Consider the following 16,299-nt stretch of genomic DNA (forward strand, 5'->3'; position numbering starts at 1 on the left):
CGTAACGAAATGATATCGTTTCGTTGGTTAAGCATGCCTGGGAAAAACAAACACATTTCACAAACTACTTCATCAACGCCACGGAAAAAACACAAAAGAAGATCCAAACACAAATAACAAAAAACATAGATAAATTTGGCATACGATTCAACGAGGACTGGTTCATAAACAAAACGAATATCGACGTACCTCAAGAAAGCTGCTTATTACTCTCGCTTGGCACAAAGTTTGCACTACCGGTCACAAAAGATAACTTTTCTCCAATACATCTTATCGCGCAACTGGAACAAGGTCTACATGAGATCGAAGACGAAAAAAGTAAGGACGCAATAAGAAGCAGCATAGCTGACAAAATCACTAGCTACCAAAGACGAATCAACCAGAACCCCAAAGATAAGCTAATTATGAGAACTTTCGAAGACACAAAGAAGTTTTTACGTCAACACAAGGACAAAATAATATTAACACAGGCGGATAAAGGTAACAAAACGGTATTAATAAATAAAACCGAGTACGAGGAAAAAATGGCAGACTTACTAACCGACAGGATAGTCTACAAAATAATTAGGAAGGATCCAACGCAACAACTAATGAGGAAAAACAATACCATCGTTAACGAGCTATACAAACAAAATAAAATTAATGCAAGAGAAAAATTTCAATTATCATGTACTGCGGCTGTCGCGCCCAGATTATACGGTCTACCGAAAATCCACAAGGACAACATGCCACTGAGGCCAATATCATCATCTACGAAAGTACCTTGCTATAGGTTAGCTAAACATACCGGTGCCATACTGAAAAACATAGTATCTGATGATTATAATGTAAAAAGTGCGTTCCAATTAAAAGAAAGATTGAAAAATATTAATATTGATGATGACAAAATACTTATATCATTTGACGTAATTTCACTTTTTACAAATATTCCCACACACATAGCAATACAGACGATAATGAAAAAATGGACGCAGTTGGAAAGACATACAAATATTTCAAAGAAACAATTCCAAACCATACTAGAATTTTGCCTGCGAGAAAACAATTATTTCATGTACAATTCAAAATTGTATCAACAAACCTACGGGATGCCAATGGGAAATCCACTATCTCCGACTATAGCAGATATAGTACTAGACAAAATCCTTGACGACAGCATAGCTGAATTAAAGAAAATGGACATATACATCAAATACATCAACAAGTATGTAGATGATGTATTCGCAATAATTAAATCTAAAGACGCGGAAGAAATATTAAACACATTCAATTCTCAACTCACGAGTATAAAATTCACGATTGAAATGGAAAAAGACAATAAATTAGCCTTCCTAGATGTAGAAGTAAGTAGAAAAAATAAAAATTTACTAATGAATTGGTACGCAAAATCCGTTGCCTCGGGACGATTAATAAATTACCACTCAAACCATCCATGGAAACAAAAAATCAACACAACAACGAATTTAATAAGAAAAGTAATATTACTTAGCAATGAAGATTTCTGGACGGATAACATTAAAAAGATAAAGGAAATTCTATATAACAATAGCTATCCAAGTTCTCTTACGGATAGACTAATCCAAAATACTGTGAACAGAGTTCACCAAAAAGATAACAACACACAACAAGATAATACGAACAAGAAATATATCGGCGTAACTTACATCCCGGGCCTTACAGATAATAAAATATTACATAAAACAATAAACAAAAACGCTCAAAAAAATTTTCACTAGAACAAAAGACCCAATTAAAAAAGAACAACAAACCGATGTTGTTTACGAAATAACTTGCAATGGTAACGAAAATGAAAAATGTAACAAATGTTACATCGGTACAACAAAACGACAACTAGGTATAAGAATTAATGAACATAAGAAAGATGCAGAAAACAAAAAAACGTCGACCGGGCTAGCACAACACCTAACAAAGAGCAATCACGTAGCGGATTTCTCAAATGTTAAAATTTTAGACATTGAACGGAGAGAGAAAACGAGGCTGACGCTGGAAAGTATACGCATTCAACAACAATTACAAAACGCGATGAACTTCAAAGAAGATTTTGACAATATAAGCAGCTTCTACTCAGCTGTTGTACAGAGATGCAATAGAATGTTAAAAAAAAATAAACAAACGTCATTTAATGTGTGAATAATGTTGTGCAACAAATTGTATTAGTACTTGAACAAATAATTATTAATGTTAATATTAATGTAAGTAGCAAAGAAGTGTTAAATGATGTGTCAGTTTCATGTTTATTGTTAGATAATCTAATGTATAATGTTTAATATATTTAATTTTAAATATTTAACATTAAATAGATCCCCAAAGAAGAAGACGTAAGGTAAACGTCGAAACGCGTCGGGAACAACAAATATACCCTGTTTCAATTTATGGCCACAAATGCTCATTTTAGCAAACTAAAAATATAATTGAATACCACATAATTTACTGTTATTTAATTTTTTTTTTCAGAGGCGCAGAAGTTAGTTATATAATAATTTGTTTATAACAATTAATGTTATTTAACAAAAAAAATTTAATTTGTGTATAAAAAAAAATTCAAAATTATACTGCATTGTTTTATAAATGTCAAAAAAAAAATTATTAAAATCGGTTCAGTAGTTTCTGGGAAAAAAATTTTTGACCGATTTGATGCGACAAAATTCAATTGGTTATAAAAATTTAACGGTAAAAAATTTCGAGAAAAAAATTAACAGGATTTCCTACCCTTTTATAAGGCTTTAATGTGAAAAAATTTGTTTGGTTATTCGAACACTTGGTAAATGCGATGCTCACTTGAGATGGCCTCACCCTAATATGATCCGCGCGTAAGCTGGTTGGTATGACGACTCAATATATTAGGCGATTTGGCAAATGCGAATGAACTCATGGTGGTTATGTGGGTCAGTTAAATATGAACGTTTGTTTGTATGTTATGTATATTTGTAACGTTAAGCGCATTTGAAGTGAGGTGAATTCCACACAACCCTTCACCATCGGCCTTTCAAGAGTGAGCGTATATAATTTTGTGCTTAATTATAGACGGTCACTCTAATGTCACTGTTATAAGTGTGCTGTGTTGTTTCATTTTACGTTAAATGACCCAGTCAACTTGCTTGCGTGTTACCAATTTTCAATCTTTTGGATTCAGTTGTACTTTATGTCATAGTGGTAACTTGATATTATAAGTAGTGAATTTTTTTGTTGCTTTTATTCGTTTGCATTTGCTTTACATAAAGTGCCCGTTATGCTGACTCTCGCTTTTTTTCATAATATGCTGAATTTTGTTATTCTTTTTTTGTATATTTATAATGATGAATAATGTTACATATTGAAATTCGCCGACATATCGAAAACAGCCGACCTTTAAGTGCGTCGACTCACCTAAAAATCGGCTTGTGTTTGCAAATTAACGTTTGTGAATTAATGGTAACTTGATACCAATATGAATTTTAATTTTTTTTTGTTTTTGTTTGTTTACATTTTCTTGACTTATGTATCTATGGTGCTGATTTTTGTTTGGTGAGTAAAGTGGAATATTTTTGTTGAAACTTTTTTTTGGTTAAATTATGTGAGTTAATAGCAGATTTTTTTTTGTTTATATTGGTATTTTCCTATTACTATTTTCCAATCTACGGTGGGTTGAAGTAAAAATATTTTTCCTATTAGTATTTTCTATGCTACCAAGGGCTAAAGTAAAAATTTGTTTCCTATTGTGTAAAATTATAACCAAAACCAATAAATGTTTGCATATATTTTATTTCCTTAAACTATATCCGCATATTATTCCTATTAAATAAAGGTTTTTTTTTTTACTTTTTTTCTTTTTATTTAGTTAAATCTGTAACTATGTACTTGTATAAACATGAAATATTTGACTATTTTTATTAAATAACGCTTTTCATTGTTTATTAAGTTCTATTAAGCTAAGAACATATAAAGTGAGAAATTTTTAATTAATTATATATTGAATTTACGAGGTGTAATTAATTGATGGAAGAGCAAGGTAGTTATGTATTAGAAGTAGTAGTTCAGCTAGTGAGCGGAAGGAATGTACAGTGGATGCAAAAATTTTTCTATCCTTGAATTTTCTTTTCACATTTTTCCTATTTTCCAGCAGTATTTTTTTTTATCGTATATGTCATGCGATTTCTGCGGCGGCCACCAAGACAGAATCGTCATGATATTAATGAAGAATTATTTTTATTTTCACCGGGATTGTCACATGCACAACCTCTTGGGATTGTGCAATTATTAGATCTTAGAGAACGTGGGTACCATTTTATTACAATTAAATTTGCCTACTCGAGTAAAATTATATTAATTTTTCACCAATTTGTCCCTTAGAACAACTGCATTTCTTGTATGCCTGGTCGAATATTGTCCTAAGTCAATAACTTCCTCAACAATCTGGTTGCTTGAAATCCTTTCTACGCTAACATTTTTCTATCCTAAGATGAAAACGAGCGCGACATGTCTTTTTGCTGCAAATTTATATAGCGCTTCACATATATTTTTATAGGTTCTCTTTGTGACTTTTCTTAATTTTTTGTTGTTCTTATTGCTGGTTTTTTTTTCGTTCTTAGTTTTTGCTTTTTCGTTTTTGCATATTTCCACTTATAAAGCTTTTTAGTCAAGCAATGCTTGTGAAGAATTACGGTTTTGTCAGGGCTGTGGTCTAAATTTTCTACTTTGACGGCCTTGATAACTTCCATAGGAATTACTATTGTGAAGCTTCCTGATTATCTTTGTCTTTAAAGATATCAGAAGTATTCGAAGAAATTATGCAAATTCTTGATTTACTGTTCAATTTGGGCAGGGTTAGTGGTGCTGCCTTTATTGTCGATTGCGATATTTTGGGGTTACTATTTGAAAGTGTATTCTTAATTATTTGCTGCTCTTCCTCAGCTTAGGGTTTGGTTTTAAATGGTTTAGAGTGCTTTGAATATTAGATACGTGCTTGAACATTTTTGAACTGGCTATATTTAACTTTCATATTGAGTATCGTGGCTATTGCAATGGTCATTAGCACGATAACGCAGATTAAAACTGCTAGCCAAACATCTGGAATGTTTGGAGCAGCTTTTGTTTCTGGTTCAGCTGGTGGTTCATAGTTTAATATTCTATTCTCTGTTTTTTTTATTTTCTGAGTTTCCCAAATTTTCCTTTCCTAATTCATATCCGGCTAATGCTATCATTATTCCGTGTGCTATCTTTGTCCACCAAGACATGCTGAAATTCTCTAATATTATTTTTCTACTTTTGTAAGAAAGGGGCTAAATTTAGTTTTTAATAAAATTTTGGATTTTATTCTTTATACTATGCATTCCATATTACTTGTTTATTTAGTTAACATTATTAAAGTTTAAGAAAATTTTTGTTCTTAACGGAAAAATTCGTTCAATTTAAAATTCTTTAGCATTTTTATTTTTTTTTTTCAATTTACAAAATATTTTAAAAATTAATTTTTATGCCATTTTCAATGATACAGTTAATATCCTTTGTTTGTTTTTTCTTAAAAAAATTCCTTTAGATTTTAACATTAAAAGTTTTTTGAATAAGACATTTTAATTTTACTTTTTTCCCCAACATTTTTCTTTAAATTTTAATAAAACATAATTTACTCAAAATTGTAAACTTCCTTTCCATTAAGCTAGTCCTACTTAAAAAAACATTCCTAATCAAAAACGAAGTTTTTGCTCATAGTTTAGCGTTCCTGAGGCCGCTCAATTGATTCTAAAAATTTAAAGTATACTTAAACATTTACGACGCCTTGCTGCCAGTCCGAATGTTGCCAGTCAAAATCTTCTTTTAATGTAATATTCCACCCTTTTATGCGGTCATGCCGTCAATGGAAATCTTTGCAGGTAATATTCTGCTTCCTTTGCTGCTAGTTACCGTGTCAATATTTTGCTTCTTTGTGTGCCAGTCATTTGATGGTTGTTACTGTTCCTTGAGACCAATGGCCAATTCTCCAAGTATAACTGAATGTAAGTTGTTCATATCGTTATGTTTAATCATCTTCGATGGATTGAAAATAGTTTAACCCGTTGTACAAGGAAATATTTGATCCTCCTTTTTTCAGGATTTCAGTTTTAACGAGTTTCCTAGAGCAAAGTTAATGGTTTATTATACAACGCGAACTGGCAGGATCTCTAACCATCTAGATCTTTAGCAGTTTTGCCAATTCTTGATCTAAGCTGGCAGGATCGCCATGTAATAATGTGAAAAGAAAGATTTATTGAAACGCCGATGTGTAGCGTTAAAATGCGATTCTTGTTTATTAACGAAATTCATTTCTATTTGTACAAAAGTTCTTAACCTACACATACATACTTACGTTAATGTTTACATACTAAAAGTGCATAACTTAATAATGAATAATGGTTTGTCAGCAAATTATTGTATTGACCTACATATTGTCAATGTGATCCGCGCGTAAGCTGGTTGGTATGACGAATCAATATATTGGACGATTTGACAAATGCGAATGAATTCATGGTGGTTATCTGGGTCAGTTAAATATGAACGTTTGTTTGTATGTATATTTGTAACGTTAAGCGCATTCGAAGTGAGGTGAATTCCACACAACACTACAAGTATGGCAATCGATAGTTTTTAACATATACCGGCTCGTTGTCCGTCAATCTTAATTTTTGATCGCAGAATTTGTTTAAAATCATTTAGTCCCTGTCAAGAGCAAAAATGTCGGCATAATCTATGAAGAAGGTCAATTAATGTACTTTGAGCATGTTGAGGTATTTAATTTTTTTAAATTGAAATCAGTTTTTTCGTACGTTTGTCTTCTGTTTCTGTCTTGTTGATTATATAAACATTATAATTCGAAAGTTTTCTGTCCGAATACTGTTTCTTTTCACATACTTTACATCATCCGTGGTATTTATGACTTTAATTATTGGGTTACTGGAATTAACAATGCACCTCGCTGTGAAAACGCCTTTTTCAATTTCCTGCGAGTCCACGAAAAGTGGCTCGGGTGAATCTCCTAAATCAAAAAGTCTGAAGATTTCACATCTGGGAGGAATGATATAACTGTCGCTTTCTGTTCCGTGCAGGATTGGTACCGCGACTTTTTCATTAGCTACCCAAAAGGAAATACTATTTCTTTCATAATTAATAATGCATTTGTTAATTTTCAGGAAATCTTTCCCAGTATGCCATCGGATGGAATATTAAAGTCTTCATTTACTACATGTAAAGTATGTTTATGAGAGAAGTTTGAAAAATTTAAATTTACGGTAATTTTACCTAAGGTGGAAACTGAATTAGAAGTGACACCGGTAATGTTAATAATGTTTTTTTTTATTTAATGAAATATTACTGTCTATACATGATATTTTTATTAAACAAATGTCTGCGTGAGTGTCTACTAAGAAAGAACAAAATTTTTGTGACTCGTTAAGTTGTAATTCTATGAAATCTGAGTAATTTAAATTCAAACAATAGATGCCTATTGGTGAGGGAAGTTCGCTTACTCGCTTAGTTCGTCCCCCAGTGTTCGCTCCTGAGGGGCACCCGCGTTTAAAGTGTGGATGTTTGCAATTTTATATTTCTGCCTCTACCGCTTGACGATCTTGAATTGTTACCTCTATTGTTACTATTATTTGTATTTGAATTTGAACGTGTATTTCTGTTGTTGCTATTTTGGTATCTATTTCCGTTAGAATTTCGATATATTTGATTATTGTTACGGTTACGGTTGCTGTTGTATGAGAATGATCTATTATTTCTATAGCCAGTATAGCTGCGATTTGGGTAAAAGCCACGATAACTACCACGTGAATTTCTGAATGTATTGTTACCACGCGCTCTGTTACTTCGTTATTTTGTTCTACAATTAGTTTTGCTACCAGGTCTTTCGGATCTGTAAATGCCGTTGAGGCTAACATAGTTTTAACTAAATTGGATTTTGCATTTAAACGACACACGTTAACCGTTTGTTCGACTGCCATTTCATGAGTTTTCGCTTGAGTGATCCCATCCATAATAAGAGACCGCTCAAGTGAGTCAGCTAAATCTTCAACTTTTTTGACAAACTCTGTATAATTGTTATTGTTAACGTGCGACGCTGCAATTTCCCCTGCTACAACTTTCGAGTTGTCTGGTTTGATCCTACTACGTAGAGCTTCTTTAATTTCATTGACTGAAGTTACTTGCGTTGGTATTGCTTCACGGGCTTTACCCTCAAGTTTTGATTTTGAAAATGCTATAAAAGTATTAGTTAAATTTGCATTAGCGAACTCTTCAAGTAATTCAATTTTGTCTATAAAAGTTGTCATAAAGTCGTATCTGGGCGCCATCTTTAGCTTCAATGCAATCACCCAGTTTGCTAGTAGTCGAGCTGTGCATGCTGGCTTTAGCCAGGGTAAAAGCTCGTCGGATTGGGTTGGGTTCTTGCTTACTACTTTTGTGCAAACAAACGACCGTACAATAAAAAAAAATATTCATGCACAATGTACCTAAGTAAAACCAGACCTAAAAAAAATTAAATGAATTTCCCCAAAAAAAACAACCCTTTTTCTATTCAACCGACGGACTCCCTAGTAAAGAAAACTCCAAGCTCAAATCCGAGAAGCAATATAGCCGCTTCTCCGATCTCCCCTACCCAACCATAGAGATACTTACTTTCCGTATCACCAATCCCAACCATATCCACAGATTTACGGCGCAATCATCCCCCGTCGAAGAGCTGGAAACTTCAAAAAAAAAAACAAAAAGGTTTCTCCTACTCTACAAATATGTGTACATACATATTTACATATATGTGTGGGGGTATAAACAATAATATTTCTTGCTATTCTTTGCTTCGTATTCTTATATTATTTTACAAATTTTACTTCTACATGACTACTACCACTAGGAATTTACGCACGCCAGTGCGAAAGAAAAGGGTCGCCTTTTCTTAACTGCTCAAATGTAGTATGTGAAAATTCAAAAAAATATGCATACTTGCATGTATAAGTATGCCCAGTTGAGTATATATAATTCGCGTATATTCCTGTATGCATAAATGTTGAATGCAATCTTCTTTCTAGCCAAAACTAACGTAATATGATTTATAATTTGAATTTTTAATGAAAATGGAATTAATGGATAATAAAAGTCTAATCTCACTTTACTCAGCTGACAATCAGTTGATAAAAAAATACAATATAATAAATTATTAATATTTTTATACAAAAAACCTGACAAAATTGGTAAAATTTAAAATATACGTTTATGAAATATACATACATGCGTAGTATGTGGGTGTATGATTTTTCCGGTTATATTCCTATACAATTATATAATTATAAGAAGACTGATAACTTCTAGTTTATTAAAGAACCATTTAGATTCTTGAGGATTAGGGACTCTCCGTAATCTATCCCTCGGCACACCTGTATTACGTAGCTGGAAAATTCACAATTTAAAAAAATGTCTTCTTTCTGAGAATAGCTTAGTATTAAAAATATCTGAGAATAGCTTTGTATTAAAAAAATTCACTCCTTAACCTTCAATAAAATTTAGTTTCACAAGATATTGCTTTTCGTAAGGGATTTAAATAAATTAGCTTGATTCGCTATATAAAACCAGTGCATTCTAGCTGATCACTATGAAACTTATGGATTTATAATCTGGCACGTGGGCAAGCTAGCTGGCCGTCTTTAATGCCATGCAAAGCTCCCTGTAAAATATGTATGTATTTCTAACTTCGGACTGCGCAAGAATCTTGCTGTGGCTTGCTTGATATCGCCACTAGCTTGGTTCCAAGCAAAAGTTCCATTAGGAGAGTTGCAGCTTCCCTTCCTTCCTCGAATGGGTGTTGTCTTCAGAAGATGTGGCTTCAGGTAGGTGTCGGCACTCGCATGCGATGAAAAGTTGAAGTTTACGCTTTCGATCGAGTATATTTATGAAATGCACTGCTTATTTCGTTTTACTTTAATTAAACTTTATTATTTTTTTTCGCGATACCAATATTAGCTACCGACACCATTACGCACTTATACCTTTGTGATGTTGATACCTTGGAGATCCAAATAGAAAAGAAAAAGCACTCCTTTTGCGGAAGTCATTCCCGACATTTTCGTAATATCCGTCAGCGGATCGTTGTCTCATTTGACATTGCAACTCGCCGCTTTCGGAATTAGAAACTGTTCCTACCCAGTGTTGTAAAACGTATTATATATTTGAGAATCAAAGGAAACCCAAAGCGCCTCACAAAGTCTCAAGTGCTAGAGGATCACCGCTGTAGTTTTCTCTAATAGAATTAGCACACATGTTAATGAAAGATTTCTTTTCCTCAAGTGTTGCCATGATTTGATCGTTAAGATCTGAAGCTGAATTGGAAGGTGAGGCAACGTCGAAGTTAATTTTTAGTTGGAAGAATCTTCGAAGCCTGTGAAATCTGCCGACAAGGATAATTTATTTTCCTGGTTTGTGACTTTTTCGGTCGAAGATGAAATTAAACTTTCGGAGCTTGAAGCTAATTTATCGGACTCTTGTTCTGAATTTGAAGTTTTGTGAACTCTCTTCCTATCTCTAAAGTTGAAGATATGTAGTTATCAGAATAGCAAAAGAATTCAGTTGAAACTACTATGAAATTAATGAAGCACTTATTTGAATATCGGAATTTATAATTGAAGCTGAAATGTTGAGGAAAAAGAAAAAAAGAAATTTTGTAAAAGGGAACTGATTTACAGTGAATTGTCGCTAACGAAATATTGAAAAATTATTGGAAGAATTAATTGCAACTGAAATATAATTGTATAAAAAATCTGTAAGAAGTAATTGAATTTAAAATGGCTCAAAAGTATGTAAGTATGAATTGATAAAAATCTCAAAAATTTGGTAATCACGACGCACCGCTTTATTAAAAAAAATCTTAATTTGTACTTATTATTAAGAATTCATGAGCTTAACACCGGCTTATAATAATTGAATATTCAATTATTATATTTTTCTAAGAGAAACTGAAAAGAAAGAAAGAAATATTTACTGGTATATTTGTTTATAATTAATAGAAAAAGTTTTTTGTAAATTCGAAAATCTGTGGAACTATCGAAATTGCCATCTGTAGGACGCATTGTGTTCACAAACCCCCCTGAGTACATAGCTCCAAATGCTCAATTGTCGCGTTGCTCAAATGTTTCATCTCTACATATGTATATATTTGTACACGCCAAACGGTGAGAGAACTACTGCTTCGCTCATTTTCTGTTGAAATAAAATATTGTTTCCCATTGTTTCCAATTACCTATATTGGTCTGTACCAAAATCCTTAAAAAATTGTTCTAAAATAATTATTAGCGCACAAAAAAACTTTAAAGAGAAGTAATAACTTAACCGGCCAATTTTTGGACAAATTTTACTTACACGTAAAAGCATATGTCTTTATTTAATAGATTCTTTGTTTTTCATTTTAGGTGCTTTACAAAAATTAAATCAGAAATAATGAGTCAACTTTTGTTCATACTCACTAAATTTATGTATTTATAACAATTAATTGCAAATTTGACCCAAATGTTTTTTGCATTTCCAGATTTTATGCTCATTTTAGACATAGCACGTCTTATAGCGAACAAAAAATAAATAAATTTGCTACAAAGATATTACATTAAAATTTGTATATTGTCTTTTATGCTAATTTATTTTGATATTTGTTATTTTATTTTATTATATTATCTTTTATCACGTTGTATATTAAATTTGCTACAAAGATATTACATTAAAATTTGTATATTGTCTTTTATGCTAATATATTTTGATATTTCTTATTTTATTTTATTATATTATCTTTTATTTCAACTTAGTTTATTATTATTTAAATGCATTTTGATTGAATCGGAAAATTTCACGTTGTATATTAAACGAAAAAAAACGACCCAAAAACGTTTTCGATTTTAGGTCGAAATATTGCATAGGCAGTATATTACCCACTATCTATATATTAATACGCTAACAAAATTTCCATACAATCAATTGACAGGCTGTTTCGCATACTTAGCATACGTAAAATCATAAAAAAGTTATATGAATCGATTCGTATTGATCAGCCGCAGTGCATAGGTCTATTTTTGTTAACAAATATTACTCTATTTGTTTATAATTAATAGAAACAAATTTTTTTTTAAATTCGGAAAATCTGTGCAACTCTCGAAATTGCCATCTGTAGGACGCATTATGTTCACAAACCCCCCAGAGTACATAGCTCCAAATGCTCAATTGTCGCGTTGCTCAAATGTTTCATCTCTACATATGTATATATTTGTACACGCCAAACGGTGAGAGAACTACTGCTTCGCTCATTTTCTGTTGACATAAAATATTGTTTCCCATTGTTGCCAATTACCTATATTGGTCTGTACCAAAATCCTCAAAAAATTGTTCTAAAATAATTTTTAGCGCACAAAAAAACTTTAGAGAGAAGTAATAACTTAACCGGCCTATTTTTTTGGACAAATTTTACTTACACGTAAAAGCATAGGTCTTTATTTAACAGATTCTTTGTTTTTCATTTTAGGTGCTTTAAAAAAATGAAATCAGAAATAATGAGTCAACTTTTGTTCAAACTCACTAAATTTATTTATTTATAACAATTAATTGCAAATTTGACCCAAATGTTTTTTGCATTTCCAGATTTTATGCTCATTTTAGATATAGCACGTCTTATAGTGAACAAAAAATAAATAAATTTGCTACAAAGATATTACATTAAAATTTGTATATTGTCTTTTATGCTAATTTATTTTGATATTTCTTATTTTGTTTTATTATATTATATTTTATCACGTTGTATATTAAATTTGCTACAAAGATATTACATTAAAATTTGTATATTGTCTTTTATTCTAATTTATTTTGATATTTCTTATTTTATTTTATTATATTATCTTTTATTTCAACTTAGTTTATCTATATATTAATACGCTAACAAAATTTCCATGCAATCAATTGGCAGGCTGTTTCGAATACTTAGCATACGTAAAATCATATGAAAGTTATATGAATCGCTTCGTATTGATCAGCCGCACTGCAAAGGCCTATTTTTGTTAACAAATATAACTCTGTTTGTTTATAATTAATAGAAATTTTTTTTGTAAATTCGAACAATTCATACAAATATCGTAATTCGTTTTCGTGCACAAGCGCGCCATCTTTGGAAACAACTATCTAAGTGTTCTAATGCGAATTTCAAAGACCTAAACCTTTATGGACAAGCGCGCCGTCTTTGGGAACAATTATCTAAGTGTTCTAATGTGAATTTCAAATTTTATGTATCCCCGCTAAATCCGAAAGCACAAATGTTTCACCTACATAAAAATATGGTTTCCCATTGTTGCCACTTACCTATAAAAGCCTCTACCAAAATCCTAAAAAATTGGTCCAAAATAATTTGTAGCGTACGAAAAAATCTTAAATAGAATTAATTTTTGACCGGCCCATTTTTTGTGACAAATTTCACTTACACGTAAATACATGTCTTTATTTAACAGATTTTTTGTTTTTTATTTTAGTTGTTTTCAAAAAAACATGAAATCACAAATAATGAGTTAACATTTGTTGAAACTAACTAATTTATTTATAACAATTAATGGCAAATTTGCGCGAAAATGTTTTTGCATTTGCAGATTTAATCCTCATTTTAGATAGAATACGTATTATACTGAACAAAAAAAAAAAGTTACAAAAATATAACATTACTTTTTTATATTTGCCGTTTTCCAGTGAGTTTTACAGCTCCGGCTCACGCTCAATTCTCACGGGAATGCTCTGGATCATTGAGAGCCTTGAGAAGCAGATGTCGTGATATTTTCACACACGTGAAATGTCATAGGCAGATGTCGCCGCCGTTTTTCATTTAACTCATACGGCGAAAGGTTAAGCAGCGACATCTATTTTTGAAAAATTAGGTTTATTAAATGTAATTAACAAATTATCTGGCTCTCAAATTGAACCATACTTCTATCTGGATTTATCTGGCGCAAATCGTTGTTGTTGCATTTACATGCAAAATTATTTATCTGGCTCAGGATTTTGCCACCGGATGATGGCAATTGCGTTTTATGCTAATTACGAAACAAAACGTCCCAAAAACGTTTTTGATTTTAGGTCAAAGCGGCAACCGGCATCATAGCGGCCGTATTGCATATTACCCACTATCTATATATTAATACGCTAACAAAATTTCCATACAAACAATTGACAGGCGGTTTCGCATAGTTAGCATACGTAAAATCATATAAAAGTGATATTAATCGAATCGTATAGATCAGCCGCAGTGCATAGGCCTATTTTTGTTAACAAGTATTACTCTATTTGTCTATAATTAATAGAAAAAGTTTTTTTAAAATCCAACTATCTCTCCACATTTGGATATTTACTTTCTTGCACAAACGCGCGCCATCTTTGGACAAATTATGTAAGTGCTCTAAGACGCAAGAAAAAGTTTGTTGTAAATCCAACAATCTCTCCAAATATGGATATTTACTTTCTTGGACAAAAGCGCGCCATCTTTGGACAAATTATGTAAGTGCTCTATCCGAAGATAAGAATCTTCATATTTCCACAATGATCACATTAAAACCCGGAAAAAAGTCTAAGTGCACCTATTGCGTTTTTATATGGAACTGTTTGTTCACTTCACTTAATTTCAAGTAATTTCACCATAATTCTATGTCAATTTCATTTGATTTTACATAATTTTTATATTTTTGTTTAAGGAGCTCCATACCAAAACGTTATAATTACATGTGAAAAGTTTGTAGAAAATTTAAGAAAATACAATCAAAAAGTACAAAGTCTTAGATAAAATTCAAAATTTTACAGAAAAAGTTAAGTAAGTTAGACCAGTCTGCTATATTTCCAACACTTGATGCATAGACTGAGTTGAAAAAAATACACGTTGGTCGAATTTCGACCACAGGCGATACTAGTATTTATTATTAGGCTAACTTTGTTGGATTATATATCCATTAATCGGATGCTTAGATCCCATAACCCTAATTTATTTATGTCGCTTAAAGTTACGAAATCAATTTTATTTTAGTAAATATGTTTGCGTGAATAATTTCAATGTTTTTGTTTGTTTTGCTTTTCTTCCTAATTCATTCTGCTTATATCTTAGTATTATATTGTTCACAGACGATATTTTATGGTTGGTATGGTCATATATATTAATGAAATGGAGTGTTTACAAATTTAATACAAATTAATTACGTACATAGATCTCAATGGGAAACCCAACATTAAATATCCGAACATTAGAATCTTCATATTTCCACAATGATCACATTAAAACCCGGAAAAAAATCTAAGTGCACTTATTGCGTTTTTATATGTTTTGTTCACTTCACTTAATTTTTTCGCAATTTAAGTACTTTATTTTTTTTTTTAATTAAACATTTTTTTAGTAAACTCTGCCTTCTTTCTCATTACATAATTTTTTTATATTTTTATTTTATTTTTTATGAAGGTATCTCTATTCTACTCGAAATTTTTGTTTTGTGTCACACTTACATATTAGATATGTATTTATACAAAATTAAACGGGTGGCGTGAAATATGCTAAATTCCTTTAGCAAATGTCTTCGTTTTTAACTAAAAGTTCATGCTTTTTGAAATCTGACACTATTGAAGTAAATGGGCGATATATGTATATGGGTGATATAGGCCTACTACGAGCTCCCAAAACTAACTTCGGTAGCGCGCCAGCACAAACAAACAATTTGGAGTTCCAACTCTTGGGCAGGCCACGTATATCTGTCCATGTGAATAGCACGGCTCCTCCAAATTTAATCCGCATAGTTGAAGCGTTTGTCCTTGTGCCTTATTGATGGACATGACAAATGATAGACGCACTGGGAATTGCAAACGCTTAAATTCAAATAGCATGCCTGTTGGAATCAGTGGAATACGTGGTATGAGTACAATTTCATTTTTCCCTGTTCCGGTCAATGTTGTCGCTTCAATTTAATTCGGCATACATTTTTTTACTACTGATCTTGTGCCATTGCACAGTTTTAGTGCATTTAAATTCCGTAGTAAAATAATTGATGAGCCAACCTTTAAATTCAAATAATGCAGTGGCATACCAGGTGGTTCCAATGAATTCAAAAATTCAGTTGGATAATTCACTGCATCATCTGCATTCATTGCGCTATCAACAGATTTATATGATGTCACTGCACCTGGCAATTTTTCTTGAATCTGATAATTGATTGCATTAACGTGTACATTTTTTTGGTGCCAGTATTGCGCGTTCTCTCAACCAATTGTGATTCCTGTAATTTTGAA

The 16,299-nt window shown here is 31.7% G+C and overlaps 1 protein-coding gene and 1 long non-coding RNA gene across 6 annotated transcripts in view; one reads left to right on the forward strand and one right to left on the reverse strand.

Annotated features, from left to right (window-relative positions):
- The window catches only part of LOC137240126 (uncharacterized), a 225,097-nt gene that overhangs the window by 25,285 nt on the left and 183,513 nt on the right, over positions 1-16,299 (reverse strand). The window lies entirely within an intron of this gene.
- Positions 1-16,299, forward strand: part of D12 (YEATS domain containing 2 homolog D12) — a 115,884-nt gene that overhangs the window by 12,069 nt on the left and 87,516 nt on the right. The window lies entirely within an intron of this gene.

This window comes from Eurosta solidaginis, chromosome 2, assembly GCF_040869045.1.
Source record: "Eurosta solidaginis isolate ZX-2024a chromosome 2, ASM4086904v1, whole genome shotgun sequence".
NCBI classification, from domain to species: domain Eukaryota; kingdom Metazoa; phylum Arthropoda; class Insecta; order Diptera; family Tephritidae; genus Eurosta; species Eurosta solidaginis.